This window comes from Hyla sarda, chromosome 2 (assembly GCF_029499605.1).
Source record: "Hyla sarda isolate aHylSar1 chromosome 2, aHylSar1.hap1, whole genome shotgun sequence".
Lineage (NCBI taxonomy): Eukaryota > Metazoa > Chordata > Amphibia > Anura > Hylidae > Hyla > Hyla sarda.
The window spans coordinates 1,622,980-1,643,988 of record NC_079190.1 but is presented as its reverse complement, the minus strand read 5'-3'; the positions used below and the strand labels follow the sequence as shown (position 1 = coordinate 1,643,988).

General features: G+C 48.3%; 2 protein-coding genes across 4 annotated transcripts in view; both read left to right on the top strand.

The window, feature by feature from the left end:
- LOC130358162 (uncharacterized) overlaps nucleotides 1-21,009 on the top strand; it is a 164,722-nt gene that overhangs the window by 96,323 nt on the left and 47,390 nt on the right. The window lies entirely within an intron of this gene.
- The window catches only part of LOC130358155 (zinc finger protein 432-like), a 32,332-nt gene continuing 31,389 nt past the window's right edge, over nucleotides 20,067-21,009 (top strand). Inside the window, exon 1 of one of the 3 annotated variants that reach the window (XM_056561002.1) lies at nucleotides 20,067-20,118. The gene's annotated coding sequence lies outside the window, so the exon portion shown is untranslated. The remainder of the gene's footprint in view (nucleotides 20,119-21,009) is intronic. The other 2 variants (XM_056561003.1, XM_056561001.1) reach the window with 2 other exon arrangements.

Genomic DNA, 21,009 nt, shown 5'->3' with positions numbered 1-21,009 from the left:
GACCCAAGGGGGGGGGTACTGTTACGCCGAGCGCTCCGGGTCCCCGCTCCTCCCCGGAGCGCTCGCTACACTTCCCTCACTGCAGCGCCCCGGTCGGTTCCACGGACCCGGGGCGCTGCGTTACCACCTCCGGCCGGGATGCGATTCGCGATGCGGGTAGCGCCCGCTCGCGATGCGCACCCCGGCTCCCGTACCTTACTCGCTCCCCGTCAGTTCTGTCCCGGCGCGCGCGGCCCCGCTCCCTAGGGCGCGCGCGCGCCGGGTCTTTGCGATTTAAAGGGCCACTGCACCGCTGATTGGTGCAGTGGTTCCAATTAGTGTTTACACCTGTGCACTTCCCTATATCACCTCACTTCCCCTTCACTCCCTCGCCGGATCTTGTTGCCCTAGTGCCAGTGAAAGCGTTCCTTGTGTGTTCCTTGCCTGTGATTCCAGACCTTCTGCCGTTGCCCCTGACTACGATCCTTGCTGCCTGCCCCGACCTTCTGCTACGTCCGACCTTGCTTCTGTCTACTCCCTTGTACCGCGCCTATCTTCAGCAGCCAGAGAGGTTGAGCCGTTGCTAGGGGATACGACCTGGTCACTACCGCCGCAGCAAGACCATCCCGCTTTGCGGCGGGCTCTGGTGAAAACCAGTAGTGACTTAGAACCGATCCTCTAGCACGGTCCACGCCAATCCCTCTCTGGCACAGAGGATCCACTACCTGCCAGCCGGCATCGTGACACATACCTTGTCTCCGGGAGCAAAAATGGGGGAAGCTCTTCTTTTCTTATCGGCAAACTTTTTCATGCGAGATGAAGCCTGTAAAAGAGAATTTTGGGTCTCTTTCCATATGGTGGAAAGATCACGAGTCACTTCATCCACAGCGGGCAAACCAGAGGGCAAGGGAGTAGGGAGGGGGGGAAGAGGGTGACGGCCGTACACCACGAAAAATGGGGATTTAGCAGAAGATTCAGAGACTCTGAAGTTGTACGAGAATTCGGCCCATGGTAGAAGATCTGCCCAGTCATCCTGGCGGGAGGAAACAAAATGCCGTAAATAGTCACCCAGGACCTGGTTAATTCTTTCTACTTGCCCATTGGATTGAGGATGATAAGCAGAAGAGAAGTTTAATTTAATCTTGAGTTGTTTACAGAGAGCCCTCCAGAATTTTGACACGAATTGGACGCCTCTATCCGAGACGATCTGCGTGGGCAAACCGTGAAGACGAAAAATGTGTACAAAAAATTGTTTTGCCAACTGAGGCGCTGAAGGAAGACCAGGAAGAGGAATAAAATGTGCCATCTTGGAAAATCGATCAACGACCACCCAAACAACAGTGTTGCCACGGGATGGGGGTAAGTCTGTAATAAAGTCCATACCAATCAGAGACCAAGGCTGTTTGGGGACAGGCAGAGGATGAAGGAGACCAGCAGGCTTCTGGCGAGGAGTCTTATCCCGGGCACAGACAGTACAGGCCCGCACAAAATCAACAACATCCGTCTCCAGAGTCGGCCACCAATAGAAACGAGAGATGAGTTGCAAGGACTTTTTGATGCCCGCATGGCCTGCGAGGTGGGAGGAGTGACCACATTTGAGAATCCCGAGACGTTGGCGTGGAGAAACGAAGGTCTTCCCTGGAGGAGTTTGCCTGATGGAGACTGGAGAAGTGGAGATCAGACAGTCAGGAGGAATGATGTGTTGCGGAGAGACCTCTACTTCCGAGGCATCCGAGGAACGAGAGAGAGCATCGGCCCTAATGTTCTTGTCGGCAGGGCGAAAATGAATTTCAAAGTTAAAACGGGCAAAGAACAACGACCACCTGGCCTGGCGAGGATTCAGCCGTTGGGCAGACTGGAGATAGGAGAGATTCTTGTGATCGGTGTAAATGATAACTGGAAATTTTGATCCCTCCAGCAGATGCCTCCATTCCTCAAGTGCCAATTTAATGGCCAGTAGTTCTCGATCCCCGATGGAGTAGTTACTCTCCGCCGGAGAGAAGGTCCTAGAAAAAAAACCACAAGTAACAGCATGCCCGGAGGAATTTTTTTGTAGAAGGACCGCTCCAGCTCCCACTGAGGAGGCATCAACCTCCAATAGGAAGGGTTTAGATGGGTCAGGTCTGGAGAGCACGGGAGCAGAAGAAAAGGCAGACTTGAGCCGTTTAAATGCGTCTTCCGCTTGGGGAGACCAGGACTTAGGATTGGCATTCTTCTTGGTTAAAGCCACGATAGGAGCCACAATAGTGGAAAAATGTGGAATAAATTGTCTGTAATAATTGGCGAACCCCAAAAAACGTTGGATAGCACGGAGTCCGGAGGGGCGTGGCCAATCTAAGACGGCAGAGAGTTTATCTGGGTCCATTTGTAGTCCCTGGCCAGAGACCAAGTATCCTAGGAAAGGAAGAGATTGACATTCAAACAGACATTTCTCCATTTTGGCATAAAGTTGATTGTCTCGAAGTCTCTGAAGAACCATGCGGACATGCTGGCGATGTTCTTCTAAGTTGGCAGAAAAAATCAGAATATCGTCCAGATACACAACAACACAGGAATATAAGAGATCACGAAAAATTTCATTAACAAAGTCTTGGAAGACGGCAGGGGCGTTGCACAGGCCAAAGGGCATGACTAGATACTCAAAGTGTCCATCTCTGGTGTTAAATGCAGTTTTCCATTCGTCCCCCTCCCTGATGCGGATGAGATTATAAGCACCTCTTAAGTCCAGTTTGGTAAAGATGTGGGCACCTTGAAGGCGATCAAAGAGTTCTGAGATAAGAGGTAGGGGGTAGCGGTTCTTTATAGGTGATTTTATTAAGTCCGCGGTAATCAATGCAAGGACGTAGGGAGCCATCTTTTTTGGACACAAAGAAAAATCCAGCTCCGGCAGGAGAGGAGGATTTGCGGATAAACCCCTTTTTTAAATTTTCCTGGATGTATTCAGACATAGCAAGAGTCTCTGGGGTGGACAGAGGATAAATTCTGCCCCGGGGTGGAGTAGTGCCCGGGAGGAGGTCAATAGGACAGTCATAAGGCCTGTGAGGAGGTAAAGTCTCAGCTTGTTTTTTGCAAAATACGTCAGCATAGTCCATATAAGCCTTAGGGAGACCGGTTACAGGGGGACCCACAGGGTCACGGCAGGGAGTACTGGGAACCGGTTTAAGACAGTCCTTGAAACAAGAAGTACCCCAACTCTTGATCTCTCCTGTGGACCAATCAAGGGTTGGGGAATGGCGTTGAAGCCACGGTAGTCCAAGGAGAATTTCGGAAGTGCAATTGGAGAGGACCAAAAACTAAATTTTTTCGTGATGAGGTCCGATGCACATTAGGAGGGGCTCCGTGCGGTAACGCACGGTACAGTCCAATCTTTCATTGTTAACACAATTGATGTAGAGGGGTCTGGCGAGACTGGTCACCGGGATGTTGAACCTGTTGATGAGAGAGGCCAAAATAAAATTTCCTGCAGATCCGGAATCCAAGAAGGCCATAGTAGAGAAGGAGAAGGTAGAGGCAGATATCCGCACAGGCACAGTAAGGCGTGGAGAAGCAGAGTTGACATCAAGAACTGTCTCACCTTTGTGCGTAGTCAGCGTACGTCTTTCCAGGCGGGGAGGACGGATAGGACAATCCTTCAGGAAGTGTTCGGTACCGGCACAGTACAGGCAAAGATTCTCCATGCGGCGTCGTGTCCTCTCTTGAGGTGTCAAGCGAGACCGGTCAACTTGCATAGCCTCCACGGCGGGAGGCACAGGAACGGATTGCAGAGGAGCCGGGGAGAAAAAACGCCTCGTGCGAACAAAGTCCATATCCTGGCGGAGCTCCTGACGCCTTTCGGAAAAACGCATGTCAATGCGAGTGGCTAGATGAATGAGTTCATGCAGGTTAGCAGGAATTTCTCGTGCGGCCAGAACATCTTTAATGTTGCTGGATAGGCCTTTTTTAAAGGTCGCGCAGAGGGCCTCATTATTCCAGGATAATTCGGAAGCAAGAGTACGGAATTGGATGGCGTACTCGCCAACGGAAGAATTACCCTGGACCAGGTTCAGCAGGGCAGTCTCAGCAGAAGAGGCTCGGGCAGGTTCCTCAAAGACACTTCGAATTTCCGAGAAGAAGGAGTGTACAGAGGCAGTGACGGGGTCATTGCGGTCCCAGAGCGGTGTGGCCCATGACAGAGCTTTCCCAGACAGAAGGCTGACTACGAAAGCCACCTTAGACCTTTCAGTAGGAAACTGGTCCGACATCATCTCCAAGTGCAGGGAACATTGCGAAAGAAAGCCACGGCAAAACTTAGAGTCCCCATCAAATTTATCCGGCAAGGATAGTCGTAGGCCGGAAGCGGCCACTCGCTGCGGAGGAGGTGCAGGAGCTGGCGGAGGAGATGATTGCTGGAGCTGTGGTAGTAGCTGCTGTAGCATCACGGTCAGTTGAGACAGATGGTGGCCTTGTTGCGCTATCTGTTGCGACTGCTGGGCGACCACCGTGGTGAGGTCGGCGACAACTGGCAGTGGAACTTCAGCGGGATCCATGGCCGGATCTACTGTCACGATTCGGCTGGCAGGAGGTTGATCCTCTGTGCCAGAGAGGGATTGGCGTGGACCGTGCTAGTGGACCGGTTCTAAGTTACTACTGGTATTCACCAGAGCCCGCCGCAAAGCGGGATGGTCTTGCAGCGGCGGTAGTAACCAGGTCGTATCCACTAGCAACGGCTCAACCTCTCTGACTGCTGAAGATAGGCGCGGTACAAGGGAGTAGACAAGAGCAAGGTCGGACGTAGCAGAAGGTCGGGGCAGGCAGCAAGGATCGTATTCAGGGGCAACGGCAGGAGGTCTGGAACACAGGCTAGGAACACACTAGGAAACGCTTTCACTGGCACAATGGCAACAAGATCCGGCGAGGGAGTGCAGGGGAAGTGAGGTATACATAGGGAGTGCACAGGTGAACACACTAATTAGACCAACTGCGCCAATCAGTGGCGCAGTGGCCCTTTAAATCGCAGAGACCCGGCGCGCGCGCGCCCTAGGGAGCGGGGCTGCGCGCCGGGACAGGACCGACGGAGAGCGAGTCAGGTACGGGAGCCGGGGTGCGCATCGCGAGCGGGCGCCACCCGCATCGCGAATCGCATCCCGGCTGGGGGCGGTATCGCAGCGCACCCGGTCAGTAGATCTGACCGGGGCGCTGCAGTAGCGAGGATGTTGCGAGCGCTCCGGGGAGGAGCGGGGACCCGGAGCGCTCGGCGTAACAGTACCCCCCCCTTGGGTCTCCCCCTCTTCTTGGAGCCTGAGAACCTGAGGACCAGACTTTTGTCTAGGATGTTGTCCTCAGGTTCCCAGGATCTCTCTTCAGGACCACAGCCCTCCCAATCCACCCAAAAATTTTTTTTCCCTCTGACCGTCTTGCAGGCCAGTATCTCCTTCACGGAGAAGATGTCAGAAGAACCGGAAACAGGAGTGGGAGAAACAAGTTTGGGAGAGAAACGGTTGATGATGAGTGGTTTAAGGAGAGAGACATGAAAGGCATTGGGAATACGAAGAGAAGGAGGAAGAAGAAGTTTGTAAGAGACAGGATTAATTTGGCACAAGATTTTGAAAGGACCCAGATAGCGTGGTCCCAGTTTGTAACTGGGGACACGGAAGCGGACATATTTAGCGGAGAGCCATACCTTGTCTCCGGGAGCAAAAATGGGGGAAGCTCTTCTTTTCTTATCGGCAAACTTTTTCATGCGAGATGAAGCCTGTAAAAGAGAATTTTGGGTCTCTTTCCATATGGTGGAAAGATCACGAGTCACTTCATCCACAGCGGGCAAACCAGAGGGCAAGGGAGTAGGGAGGGGGGGAAGAGGGTGACGGCCGTACACCACGAAAAATGGGGATTTAGCAGAAGATTCAGAGACTCTGAAGTTGTACGAGAATTCGGCCCATGGTAGAAGATCTGCCCAGTCATCCTGGCGGGAGGAAACAAAATGCCGTAAATAGTCACCCAGGACCTGGTTAATTCTTTCTACTTGCCCATTGGATTGAGGATGATAAGCAGAAGAGAAGTTTAATTTAATCTTGAGTTGTTTACAGAGAGCCCTCCAGAATTTTGACACGAATTGGACGCCTCTATCCGAGACGATCTGCGTGGGCAAACCGTGAAGACGAAAAATGTGTACAAAAAATTATTTTGCCAACTGAGGCGCTGAAGGAAGACCAGGAAGAGGAATAAAATGTGCCATCTTGGAAAATCGATCAACGACCACCCAAACAACAATGTTGCCACGGGATGGGGGTAAGTCTGTAATAAAGTCCATACCAATCAGAGACCAAGGCTATTCGGGGACAGGCAGAGGATGAAGGAGACCAGCAGGCTTCTGGCGAGGAGTCTTATCCCGGGCACAGACAGTACAGGCCCGCACAAAATCAACAACATCCGTCTCCAGAGTCGGCCACCAATAGAAACGAGAGATGAGTTGCAAGGACTTTTTGATGCCCGCATGGCCTGCGAGGTGGGAGGAGTGACCCCATTTGAGAATCCCGAGACGTTGGCGTGGAGAAACGAAGGTCTTCCCTGGAGGAGTTTGCCTGATGGAGACTGGAGAAGTGGAGATCAGACAGTCAGGAGGAATGATGTGTTGCGGAGAGACCTCTACTTCCGAGGCATCCGAGGAACGAGAGAGAGCATCGGCCCTAATGTTCTTGTCGGCAGGGCGAAAATGAATTTCAAAGTTAAAACGGGCAAAGAACAACGACCACCTGGCCTGGCGAGGGTTCAGCCGTTGGGCAGACTGGAGATAGGAGAGATTCTTGTGATCGGTGTAAATGATAACTGGAAATTTTGATCCCTCCAGCAGATGCCTCCATTCCTCAAGTGCCAATTTAATGGCCAGTAGTTCTCGATCCCCGATGGAGTAGTTCCTCTCCGCCGGAGAGAAGGTCCTAGAAAAAAACCCACAAGTAACAGCATGCCCGGAGGAATTTTTTTGTAGAAGGACCGCTCCAGCTCCCACTGAGGAGGCATCAACCTCCAATAGGAAGGGTTTAGATGGGTCAGGTCTGGAGAGCACGGGAGCAGAAGAAAAGGCAGACTTGAGCCGTTTAAATGCGTCTTCCGCTTGGGGAGACCAGGACTTAGGATTGGCATTCTTCTTGGTTAAAGCCACGATAGGAGCCACAATAGTGGAAAAATGTGGAATAAATTGTCTGTAATAATTGGCGAACCCCAAAAAACGTTGGATAGCACGGAGTCCGGAGGGGCGTGGCCAATCTAAGACGGCAGAGAGTTTATCTGGGTCCATTTGTAGTCCCTGGCCAGAGACCAAGTATCCTAGGAAAGGAAGAGATTGACATTCAAACAGACATTTCTCCATTTTGGCATAAAGTTGATTGTCTCGAAGTCTCTGAAGAACCATGCGGACATGCTGGTGATGTTCTTCTAAGTTGGCAGAAAAAATCAGAATATCGTCCAGATACACAACAACACAGGAATATAAGAGATCACGAAAAATTTCATTAACAAAGTCTTGGAAGACGGCAGGGGCGTTGCACAGGCCAAAGGGCATGACTAGATACTCAAAGTGTCCATCTCTGGTGTTAAATGCAGTTTTCCATTCGTCCCCCTCCCTGATGCGGATGAGATTATAAGCACCTCTTAAGTCCAGTTTGGTAAAGATGTGGGCACCTTGAAGGCGATCAAAGAGTTCTGAGATAAGAGGTAGGGGGTAGCGGTTCTTTACCGTGATTTTATTAAGTCCGCGGTAATCAATGCAAGGACGTAGGGAGCCATCTTTTTTGGACACAAAGAAAAATCCAGCTCCGGCAGGAGAGGAGGATTTGCGGATAAACCCCTTTTTTAAATTTTCCTGGATGTATTCAGACATAGCAAGAGTCTCTGGGGTGGACAGAGGATAAATTCTGCCCCGGGGTGGAGTAGTGCCCGGGAGGAGGTCAATAGGACAGTCATAAGGCCTGTGAGGAGGTAAAGTCTCAGCTTGTTTTTTGCAAAATACGTCAGCATAGTCCATATAAGCCTTAGGGAGACCGGTTACAGGGGGACCCACAGGGTCACGGCAGGGAGTACTGGGAACCGGTTTAAGACAGTCCTTGAAACAAGAAGTACCCCAGCTCTTGATCTCTCCTGTGGACCAATCAAGGGTTGGGGAATGGCGTTGAAGCCACGGTAGTCCAAGGAGAATTTCGGAAGTGCAATTGGAGAGGACCAAAAACTCAATTTTTTCGTGATGAGGTCCGATGCACATTAGGAGGGGCTCCGTGCGGTAACGCACGGTACAGTCCAATCTTTCATTGTTAACACAATTGATGTAGAGGGGTCTGGCGAGACTGGTCACCGGGATGTTGAACCTGTTGATGAGAGAGGCCAAAATAAAATTTCCTGCAGATCCGGAATCCAAGAAGGCCATAGTAGAGAAGGAGAAGGTAGAGGCAGATATCCGCACAGGCACAGTAAGGCGTGGAGAAGCAGAGTTGACATCAAGAACTGTCTCACCTTTGTGCGTAGTCAGCGTACGTCTTTCCAGGCGGGGAGGACAGATAGGACAATCCTTCAGGAAGTGTTCGGTACCGGCACAGTACAGGCAAAGATTCTCCATGCGGCGTCGTGTCCTCTCTTGAGGTGTCAAGCGAGACCGGTCAACTTGCATAGCCTCCACGGCGGGAGGCACAGGAACGGATTGCAGAGGACCAGAGGAGAGAGGAGCCGGGGAGAAAAAACGCCTCGTGCGAACAAAGTCCATATCCTGGCGGAGCTCCTGACGCCTTTCGGAAAAACGCATGTCAATGCGAGTGGCTAGATGAATGAGTTCATGCAGGTTAGCAGGAATTTCTCGTGCGGCCAGAACATCTTTAATGTTGCTGGATAAGCCTTTTTTAAAGGTCGCGCAGAGGGCCTCATTATTCCAGGATAATTCGGAAGCAAGAGTACGGAATTGGATGGCGTACTCGCCAACGGAAGAATTACCCTGGACCAGGTTCAGCAGGGCAGTCTCAGCAGAAGAGGCTCGGGCAGGTTCCTCAAAGACACTTCGAATTTCCGAGAAGAAGGAGTGTACAGAGGCAGTGACGGGGTCATTGCGGTCCCAGAGCGGTGTGGCCCATGACAGAGCTTTCCCAGACAGAAGGCTGACTACGAAAGCCACCTTAGACCTTTCAGTAGGAAACTGGTCCGACATCATCTCCAAGTGCAGGGAACATTGCGAAAGAAAGCCACGGCAAAACTTAGAGTCCCCATCAAATTTATCCGGCAAGGATAGTCGTAGGCCGGAAGCGGCCACTCGCTGCGGAGGAGGTGCAGGAGCTGGCGGAGGAGATGATTGCTGGAGCTGTGGTAGTAGCTGCTGTAGCATCACGGTCAGTTGAGACAGATGGTGGCCTTGTTGCGCTATCTGTTGCGACTGCTGGGCGACCACCGTGGTGAGGTCGGCGACAACTGGCAGTGGAACTTCAGCGGGATCCATGGCCGGATCTACTGTCACGATTCGGCTGGCAGGAGGTTGATCCTCTGTGCCAGAGAGGGATTGGCGTGGACCGTGCTAGTGGACCGGTTCTAAGTTACTACTGGTATTCACCAGAGCCCGCCGCAAAGCGGGATGGTCTTGCAGCGGCGGTAGTAACCAGGTCGTATCCACTAGCAACGGCTCAACCTCTCTGACTGCTGAAGATAGGCGCGGTACAAGGGAGTAGACAAGAGCAAGGTCGGACGTAGCAGAAGGTCGGGGCAGGCAGCAAGGATCGTATTCAGGGGCAACGGCAGGAGGTCTGGAACACAGGCTAGGAACACACTAGGAAACGCTTTCACTGGCACAATGGCAACAAGATCCGGCGAGGGAGTGCAGGGGAAGTGAGGTATACATAGGGAGTGCACAGGTGAACACACTAATTAGACCAACTGCGCCAATCAGTGGCGCAGTGGCCCTTTAAATCGCAGAGACCCGGCGCGCGCGCGCCCTAGGGAGCGGGGCCGCGCGCGCCGGGACAGGACCGACGGAGAGCGAGTCAGGTACGGGAGCCGGGGTGCGCATCGCGAGCGGGCGCCACCCGCATCGCGAATCGCATCCCGGCTGGGGGCGGTATCGCAGCGCACCCGGTCAGTAGATCTGACCGGGGCGCTGCAGTAGCGAGGATGTTGCGAGCGCTCCGGGGAGCGCTCCCTTTAACCCCTTAAGGACCAGGCCATTTTACACCTTAAATGGGCACTGTCATGAAATAAAAAAATTGATATGTTGTAGTACTTAAGTACTACAACATATCTCTAATATAGTTTAATTAAAAAAAGTGATTTTAAACCAGTTTAAAATCACTTTTAAATTCGGCCACTAGGGGTCGCCCTCCTAGTGGCCGAATGCATTCGGCAGTGACGTCACTACAGAATTTCGTCTCATTTGAGCCTGGCAAATGAGTCGAAATTCTAGTCACTGCGGTGCTCGCTTCCGCCTGTCAATCAAACAGGCGAGAGCGAGCACAGTGAAATCCAGGGCTGCGCATTGGCTCCCTGGACTCTCACACTGGCCGCCTCCCTGCTGCATATTCTCCCTGCAGCAGGGAGGAACATGGCTCTTACCTCTCCTTACAGCCGTGGCTCCTATGGGGATACGCCGCCTCCTCAATGCTCCTGTCATTGCCGGGGGGAGCGCGTTATATGGAGCAACAAGTGTATGCCCGGCTTCCTGTCATGCTCCTACACTCTGGTAACTCTCTCTATGGTTCTGGAGGACTTTCAATCCTCCAGAAACATAGAGACAGTTTCCAGAGTGTACGGGCATGACAGGAAGCCGGGCATACACTTGTTGCTTGCTACGGACCCCCGCTCATGGTCCGGCACAGGTGAGGGGGGTAGGAGGGCGGGGGGGGGGGTCTTCCAACACAGGGTGCCTCCAGTTGTTTCCCCACTACAACTCCCAGCATGCCCTGACAGCAAATAGATGTCAGGGCATGCTGGGAGTTGTGGTGGTGAAACAACTGGAGGCACCCTGTCCTGAGAACTATGGGCGGAACTCGGCCCCCAGCAGGCATCAGTGACGTGGTGCCTGCTGGGGAAGTCTGCCTGGTAGTGAGCACACTACCAGGCAGACAAAATGCCATTTTTAAGATAATAAAAAAAAAAAATAAAGGCAGGGAGGGGGTTAGGGATAGATGGGCAATAGGCAGGGACAGAAAAAAAAAAAAAGAGGATGGTGGGAGCTACCCTTTAAGGACCAGAGTGTTTTTTGCAAATCTGACCACTGTCACTTTAAACATTAATAACTCTGGAATGCTTTTAGTTATCATTCTGATTCCGAGATTGTTTTTTCGTGACATATTCTACTTTAACATAGTGGTAAAATTTTATGGTAACTTGCATCCTTTCTTGGTGAAAAATCCCAAAATTTGATGAAAAAATTGAAAATTTTGCATTTTTCTAACTTTGAAGCTCTCTGCTTGTAAGGAAAATGGATATTCAAAATAAAAAAATTTTTGATTCACATATACAATATGTCTACTTTATGTTTGCATCAATAAAATTGACGAGTTTTTACTTTTGGAAGACACCAGAGGGCTTCAAAGTTCAGCAGCAATTTTCCAAATTTTCACAAAATTTTCAAACTCAATATTTTTCAGGGACCAGTTCAGGTTTGGAGTGGATTTGAAGAGTCTTCATATTAGAAATACCCCATAAATGACCCCATTATAAAAACTACACCCCCCAAAGTATTCAAAATGACATTCAGTCAGCGTTTTAACCCTTTAGATGTTTCCCAGGAATTGCAGCAAAGTGAAGGAGAAAATTCAAAATCTTCATTTTTTACACTCGCATGTTCTTGTAGACCCAATTTTTGAATGTTTGCAAGGGGTAAAAGGAGAAAATTTTTACTTGTGTTTATAGCCCAATTTCTCTCGAGTAAGCACATACCTCATATGTCTATGTTAATTGTTCGGCGGGCGCAGTAGAGGGCTCAGAAGCGAAGAAGCGACAAGGGGATTTTGGAGAGTACGTTTTTCTGAAATGGTTTTTGGGGGGCATGTTGCATTTAGGAAGCCCCTATGGTGCCAGAACAGCTAAAAACCCCCACATGGCATACCATTTTGGAAACTAGACCCCTTGAAGAACGTAACAAGGAATTAAGTGAGCCTTAATACCCCACAGGGGTTTCACGACTTTTGCAAATGTAAAAAAAAAATTATCTAAAATGCTTGGTTTCCCAAAAATTTTACATTTTTATAAAGGATTAAAGCAGAAAATACCCCCCAAAATTTGAAGCCCAATTTCTCCCGATTCAGAAAACACCCCATATGGGGGTGAAAAGTGCTCTGCTGGCGCACTACAGGTCCCAGAAGAGAAGGAGTCACATTTGGCTTTTTTGAAGCAAATTTTGCTCTGGGGGCATGCTGCATTTAGGAAGCCCCTATGGTGCCAGGACAGCTAAAAAAAAACACATGGCATACCATTTTGGAAACTAGACCCCTCGGGGAATGTAACAAGGGGTAAAGTGAACCTTAATACCCCACAGTGGTTTCACGACTTTGGCATATGTAAAAAAAAAATAATAAATTTTCCCTAAAATGCTTGGTTTCTCAACAATTTTACATTTTTACAAAGGGTTAAAGCAGAAAATACCCCCCAAAATTTGAAGCCCAATTTCTCCCGATTCAGAAAACACCCCATATGGGGGTGAAAAGTGCTCTGCTGGCGCACTACAGGTCTCAGAACAGAAGGAGTTACAAATTTTGCTCTGGGGGCATTTAGGAAGCCCCTTTGGTGCCAGGACAGTAAAAAAAAAACACATGGCATACCCTTTTGGAAACTACACCCCTTGGGGAACGTAATAGTGTTACAGTGAGTACTTACACCTCACAGGTTTTTTGAACAGTGGGCCGTAAAAGTGAAAAATTTGATTTTTTTGCACTATATTGATAGTATTACCCCAAATGTTTCATTTTCACATCGGGTAATAGGGCAAAAGGCCCCCAAAATTTGTAGAACAATTTTGTCTGAGAAAAAAAATACCCCATATGTGGATGTAAATTGCTCTGTGAACGCACTACAATGCTCAGAATAGAAGGAGTGAAAATTTTGTTGTAATTGAAGTCGGGGGTCATGTGCATTTATAAAGCCCCCAACAGGAAAAAAAAAAACACATGTGACACCATTTTAGAAACTACACCCCTCAATGAACGTAACAAGGGGTACAGCGGGAAATAACACCTCACAGGTTTTTTTTGAAAAGTGGGCCATAAATTGAAAAATTTTATTTTTTTACTGTAAAATGCTGGGGTTACCCAATTATTAACATTTTCACAAGGAGTAATATGAGAAATTGGGTTACAAATTTTGGAGGGCTTTTCCCCCTGACTATAAAAATACATCCACATATGGAGTAACGTGCTGGGCGGGCGCACAACAAGGCTCAGAAGTCACAGAGGTCACTTTGTATTTGTGGCCTTTGGCATATCAGTAGCTGACGGTTACATACATTCTGAGGAAAATACAAAAATGAAACACCCACATGTGACACCATTACAGAAAGTACCCACACTGAGGAATGGGTATAGGGGGGCAGTGACCCCATTATATACAGTACACCCCCTGAGGAATGGGTATAGGGGGGCAGTGACCCCATTATATACAGTACACCCCCTGAGGAATGGGTATAGGGGGGCAGTGACCACATTATATACAGTACACCCCCTGAGGAATGGGTATAGGGGGGCAGTGACCACATTATATACAGTACACCCCCTGAGGAATGGGTATAGGGGGGCAGTGACCCCATTATATACAGTACACCCCCTGAGGAATGGGTATAGGGGGGCAGTGACCACATTATATACAGTACACCCCCTGAGGAATGGGTATAGGGGGGCAGTGACACCATTATATACAGTACACCCCCTGAGGAATGGGTATAGGGGGGCAGTGACCCCATTATATACAGTACACCCCCTGAGGAATGGGTATAGGGGGGCAGTGACACCATTACAGAAAGTACCCACCCTGAGGAATGGGTATAGGGGTAAAGAGGACATTTTTAATGCACAGGTGTTTCCTAAATTTATTTTCCAGGAATGGATGAAGCTTTTGAAAATTGCAATTTTCAACCTATGCTCTGCTTCATCTTTCTGGGAACAACTAACATGTGACTCCGAATTGTCGCCTGGAAATACGACAGAGCTCAGCGAGAACTCTTCGCATTTGAGGCGGATGCTTGTTACGGACCTAACAGTTACATACATTCAGAGGAAAATACAAGAAAGGAACACCCACATGTGACCCCATTATATACAGTACACCCCCTAGGAAGGTGTATAGGGTGAAGTGGAGATTTGGAACAGACGGGTGTTCCCTTCATTTATTTTCCAGGAATGGATAAAGAGTACTATGGGGGGAAGAAAATTGCAATTTTAGTACTGATATGCCAATTATTTTCCCAGAATGATGACCCAGAGTACAGCCAAAAGTAAAAATGATGCCCGCCCCAAACCCTATACTCTGAATCATCATTCTGGGAAGGGGATGTGTGGGGCCGTCCCTATTCTGTTACCTCAAATGCGCACCCCGCTCAGGTGGGGAGAGAGAGCGTTGCGCATTTGAGGCAACTGCAAACCTCCAATGCTGTTGACTCTGTGTCCCATGACCCATTTTTTAGTGTCAAAAGATATATTTATTGAAAGCAAGAAAACGGTACAGAGAAGTACATTGCAATCATAGTTAAACAGTATAAAAATACATACAACTAGTTTTGAACCTGATGTAGTCTCATCGTAGACAACAACCGCCAAAAATGCCAACCAACTGGGGCCAGGATCAGTGGACCCGGGGAGGGACGGGGGGTAGGTAAGGATGGGGAAGGCAAGGAGGGTGGGTGATGGAGAAGAAGGGTAAAGGAAGTATCAGTGGGGATAAGTAATCCGTGTTGTGAAATGTTTTAGACCTATTAATACAGTGCATCACAAAGATAGGTAATATGTCAAGTCCGGGGCATGGGGAGAACTCAGCCACGGTTCCCAAACCTTATCAAAGTTATCTCTGGTGTCAGCTCTAATTGCATTAAGTTTTTCAGATAGCAATATTTGATTTACTCTAGAGACTACCATTGAGCTAGATAGAACATTGGAGCGCCATTTAGACGCCACATGGATCCTGGCCGCCAGCAGAATAAATTGAGTTAACTTAAATGAAGCAAAAGACATGCCCTGCGGCCTATGTCCCAATAAGCAGACATCAGGAGAGGGGGACAGTCTAATGTGTAAGACCGAGGAAATTAGGTTTGCTATGTCCGACCAAAATCTCGCCACCTGAGGGCAGGTCCACCATATATGGAGCATGGAACCCGTCTCTCGGCAGCCCCTAAAGCATTCTGAGGACACCTCAGGGTGTATGATGTGCAAGCGAGCTGGCACATAATAAGCCCTGTGTAGGACCTTCAGGGAGGTTTCAACAAGGGAAACCTGTCAACTCCCTTTACTGATTTGAGTACAACAATCGTGCCACGTAGATAAGGGCATAGAGACCCCCAGATCCTCTTCCCATTGAGTCATGAAAGGCAGCTTAGTGTCTGGAGGAGGCTTGTTAAGCAAAGCGTAAATGTGAGATAGGGAGCCAGGTCGAGAGGGTGAGTAGATGGCAAGTGTCTCAAAAGAGGTAGGGGAAATCCCCGAAGAGGAGAAGGGAAGAGATAGAAGGAAGGAAAAGATCTGATTAAGTCTATACAATTCAGAAGGTGGAGGAGTATATCTAGCTATAAACATCTCCTTGGTCATAAGGTGGGTGCGAAGGAGAAAATTATGCAGGCGAGTAAGTTTGTGGAGCACCCACCAGTGAAATGGACCTGTGTTGAGGCCTGGAGCAAAAAGGGGGTTTTGAAAAATAGGTAAGGCTGGGGACAGAGGAGATTGAAGAGGAGTCTTGAAGCGGACCGATCTCCACAAGAGCAGCGAGTAGCGAGAGAGGATAGCAGAGGGGGGAATCAAAGTAAATATAGGACTGGATGACCACATAAGAGAGCATAAAGTATGGGGGGAGAGGAGAGCATTTTCCAGAGTAAGCCAGCGAGGTGCACCCCAAACTGCGTTACATAATAACAATTGAGCAAGACGAGCCGCTCTATAATATTTGACGAGGTTGGGGACAGATAGACCCCCAACATTCTTATGGTAGTACATAATAACTCTGGGGATACGGGCCATGACCCATTTTTTAGGGGGAAGAAAAGAAAAAAAGATATTGGGCTATTGGGAAAAAGGTTTTGTTTTTTGGGGGGGTGTTTTGGTTTAAAATTTGGAAGTCAATGTACCCTGGACTGGTACATTGGAGCCGAATTCTGGGGAATGAAAATTAGGGCAAAGGATGGAAAATGTAGGGCTCCATGGAAGTGTGATACTCCCTGAAGCAGCCTATGCAGAGGCCCAGATGATCGGGGCAAGTGTCACATTGAATGGTGGTGTCCCTCCATCTCCCCTTCTTGTGACACACTCTGCATTTCTTCTGGGTTCGTCCCGTCCTTCCAGTGTTGGGGATCATACCTGGAAAGTGTCGGGGACGATCCGGGGACCTAAAGTTCCAGAGGTGCTCTGACCCGCTCTTTGGCGGTCACCAAAGATGAGGGCCTTTAGAACTACCTCTTGGAACTCCAGGTATGTCCCTGTGTTGCCAGCGTACTTGTACAATATAAAAGAGTTGTACATGGCAACCTGTACCATGTAGACCGCCACCTTTTTATACCATACGCGTGTTTTCCGCATGGCATTATATGGCTTGAGGACTTGATCAGAAAGATCAACTCCCCCCATGTACTGATTATAGTACAGAATACAATCGGGCTTGAGGAACAGTCCCACGGTACCTCGCACAGGGACAGGGGTGCTGCCATTCCCATGAATTGTGGTGAGCATAAGGACATCCCTCTTGTCCTTATACCGGACCAACAACAGGTTCTCATGGGAAAAGGCACGGGACTCACCCCGGGGGATAGGAGCATGTAGGGGATGGGGCGGAAGGCCTCTTTGATTCTTCCGGACTGTCCCACAAGCGACTGTGGATCTGGCGGCGAGGGATGTGAAGAGAGGGATACTGGTATAAAAGTTATCCATGTAAAGGTGGTAACCTTTATCTAGCAATGGGTGCAAAAGGCCCCAAACGATTTTCCTGCTAACACCCAGAGTGGGGGGACATTCTGGGGGTTCAAAACGGGAATCTCGTCCCTCATACACTATAAACTTGCAAGTGTACCCGGAGGTACTCTCGCAAAGTTTATACATCTTCACGCCATACCGCGCTCGCTTGGTCGGGATGTATTGCCGGAAGCTGAGTCTCCCCTTGAAGCTGATGAGCGACTCATCAATAGCGACCTCCCTTCCAGGGACATAGGCCTCCCAAAATCTGGCCCCGAAGTGATTGATGACCGGCCTGATTTTATACAGGCGGTCATACGCGGGATCAGTTCGGGGGGGACATGCCGCATTATCAGCATAATGCAAACATCTCCGAATGGCCTCGAATCGGGGACGTGTCATGGCCATACTGTAGAGCGGGGTCTGGTACAGGATGTCCCCACTCCAATATTGCCTGACACTGGGATTTTTAACTATACCCATATGCAGCGCGAGGCCCCAAAAGGTCCTCATTTCGGCTGCATCGACTGGAGTCCAGCCGCCGGGTCTAGCTAAAAGTGAGCCCGGGTTAGCGGCGACGAACTGTTGGGCGTACAGATTCGTCTGTGTAACCATTAGATTAACAAAGTCGTCACTGAAAAAATGACCGAAAAAGTCCTTTTCAGTGAACCCGGCGATGTTAATCTTGATTCCTGAGTCGCCAACAAACTCAGGAATCACGGGCTCGTGGTCCGCTGGCTCAGCCCAGTCAAGTTCTCCGGTACGATGTACCAGTGACCTTGGCTGGGGCTTCACTAGTATGAGCGCCGGGGGGCCTCATACTAGCATGGGGCACAGGGTCAAGGGCAGAGGAGGTTTGCGGCACCGCACGGCGGCGTCTCCGCCGCCTTGGTGGCTCATCATCTGAACTAGATGATGAGGAGGACGATGAAATAAGGAAGGTGGGGTCTTCATCGTCCTCTGAGCCGCTCTCGGTGTCGGAGGCAATTAGGTCATATGCCTCCTGCGGGCCATTTCCCTACTCTAATGTGGATACGGGGGGGTTGGGGGCGGGGGGATAAACTTTATTGGTGTGTGTGCTGCGTGTGGTGTGGTGCGATATTACCTCCCTAACCCGCCCTAACCCAACCTAACCTAACTAAACTAACCCGCCCTAACAGAAAAAAATATAAAATAAAAAGGAGCCTTTTTTTTTTTTTTTTTTAAAAGGGGGACTTCTAGCGCAAAAAAGCCCTGCGCCAAAAAAAAGCGTTTATCTAATCAGTGGTGTGCGCACTGATTAGCGCTTGTGGCGGCAGGGGGCGCAGAAGTCAATGGGGGGGTCCAGCCACTCAGCCCAGAACAGTGGCTGGTGGCTTGTACACAGACCCCCACACAAAAAAAAACCCCGAAAAATAAAATAAAAAAACGCTTTACCCCGAAAAAAATGCACCCACCTGAACCCCAAAAAAACGCTGATCAGTGATAAATCACTGACAGCGGTGGGACAGGCTGCACACACAGGTACGGTCCGTCCACACAGTACACGCCTGCTACTGGTGGCACGGACCGCCTATGGGTGCAAAAACACGCTAGAAAACCCGAAAAAAAGCGCCGGCACCACAAAAAAAAAAAACACTGATCAGTACTACGGGACTGATCAGCGGCGGGTGGGCTTTAACAAACGCTTATGAAAAAGATCTGCGCCAAAAAAAAAAGGCTGGCGGCAGACCGCAGCGACCCAGCAGGGCCGGGGTCACGCAGCTAAAGGTGCTACGGACCCACGGACACCCACTGAGGTACGCTGAAAAAAAGACAAAAAAAAACGTTTTTTTTTTTTTAAACCCTAACCTGTCCCTATCTAATCTAAAGCTATCCCTGGCGATTTCTGTGCCAAGGGGCCACAGAAAGGGGTGGGCAGTACGTGGGCAGCACGGGGCTCCGTCCTGCACACCAGATCTCTGTGGAATGGCGGGAAGAACGGAGCAACGTGCTCCTAGCCCCCACCATCCCCTCCCATTACATTGTGATTGGTGTGGCCACTTTGGCCACCCAATCACAACTGTACTGAGGGGGGTGGCCACAATGCCAGCCCCCAGTACAGCATGGATGGTGATTGGTGGTGTATACTACACCACCAGTCACCATCTATATCCGGGTCACACGTGACCCTGATGACCCGGAACCGCTGCAGAACGCCGGTAAGTAGTTTCCAGCGTCCTGCAGCGATCACAGGTATAGGAGGTCCTCCGGACCTCCCCGACACACTGCCGGGATGTCTGCTGATAGAAATCAGCAGACATCCGGCTCCGATCCCCGCCCGGCGAGCGCTGCGATTGCAGACATGGGGGGGCATAATGACCCCCCTGGGCGTTATGCCGCGATGCCTGCTGAACGATTTCAGCAGGCATCGGGCACCGGCTCCCCTCCGGCTAGCGGCGGGGGGGGCCGGGAATGGACAGGATGTACTCCTACGTCCTCGGTCCTTAAGGACTCGGAAACGGGGGCGTAGGAGTACGTCCATTGTCCTTAAGGGGTTAAATGTGGAATTCTAAAGGGGGAGATTGATGACATGTGTAGAGAAGGAGTCGTGCAGTTGCCCATAGCAACCAATCAGATTTTTGACAGGTCACAAAAAATGTTAATAATTGAAGAAGGAATCTGATTGGTTGTCTTGGTAAACTGCACGACGCTTCCACTACACATGTTCATGCGCACGGCGTAAACTCATATACGTTCTTCGAATCGGACACAAAAGTGAAATTGGAGCAGTAAAATATAGAAAACAAAAAACATTTCCATCAGACAGCTAGGAGGATAACTAAAATTTGCCAAAATATAATTAAAAACAAATGTAACAAAATTAAACTGTATTATTTTAGAATTTTATATATTATTAGATTATATTAGAGCTAAAATGTCATTGGAAAAGTAAACTGCGCTGTATTCACCGGTCTAAACAGCTTGATAAATGTCCCCATTGTAGGTTGTAGCCTGACTCCTCCCACCCATGTGACTGATCACATGATCGTGACATCACCAAAGGTCCTTAAGGCAACTGGAATTTTCTTTTTCCAGGGAGGTTAGTGGTGAGAAGAGAGACTTGTATTATTATTATATTATATATAGTGTATAGATCTATAGTGTGTATTATATATATATATATAGTGTATAGATCTATAGTGTGTATTATATATATATATAGTGTATAGATCTATAGTGTGTATTATATATATATAGTGTATAGATCTATAGTGTGTATTATATATATATATATGGTGTATAGTTCTATAGTGTGTATTATATATATATATAGTGTATAGATCTATAGTGTGTATTATATATATATATATAGTGTATAGATCTATAGTGTGTATTATATATATATATAGTGTATAGATCTATAGTGTGTATTATATATATATATAGTGTATAGATCTATAGTGTGTATTATATATATATATATATAGTGTATAGATCTATAGTGTGTATTATATATATATATATATAGTGTATAGATCTATAGTGTGTATTATATATATATATAGTGTATAGATCTATAGTGTGTATTATATATATATATATATATATATATATAGTGTATAGATCTATAGTGTGTATTATATATATATATAGTGTATAGATCTATAGTGTGTAATATATATATATATATAGTGTATAGATCTATAGTGTGTATTATATATATATAGTGTATAGATCTATAGTGTGTATTATATATATATAGTGTGTATTATATATATATATAGTGTATAGATCTATAGTGTGTAATATATATATATATATATAGTGTATAGATCTATAGTGTGTATTATATATATATAGTGTATAGATCTATAGTGTGTATTATATATATAGTGTATAGATCTATAGTGTGTATTATATATGTAGTGTATAGATCTATAGTGTGTATATATATATAGTGTATAGATCTATAGTGTGTATATTATATATA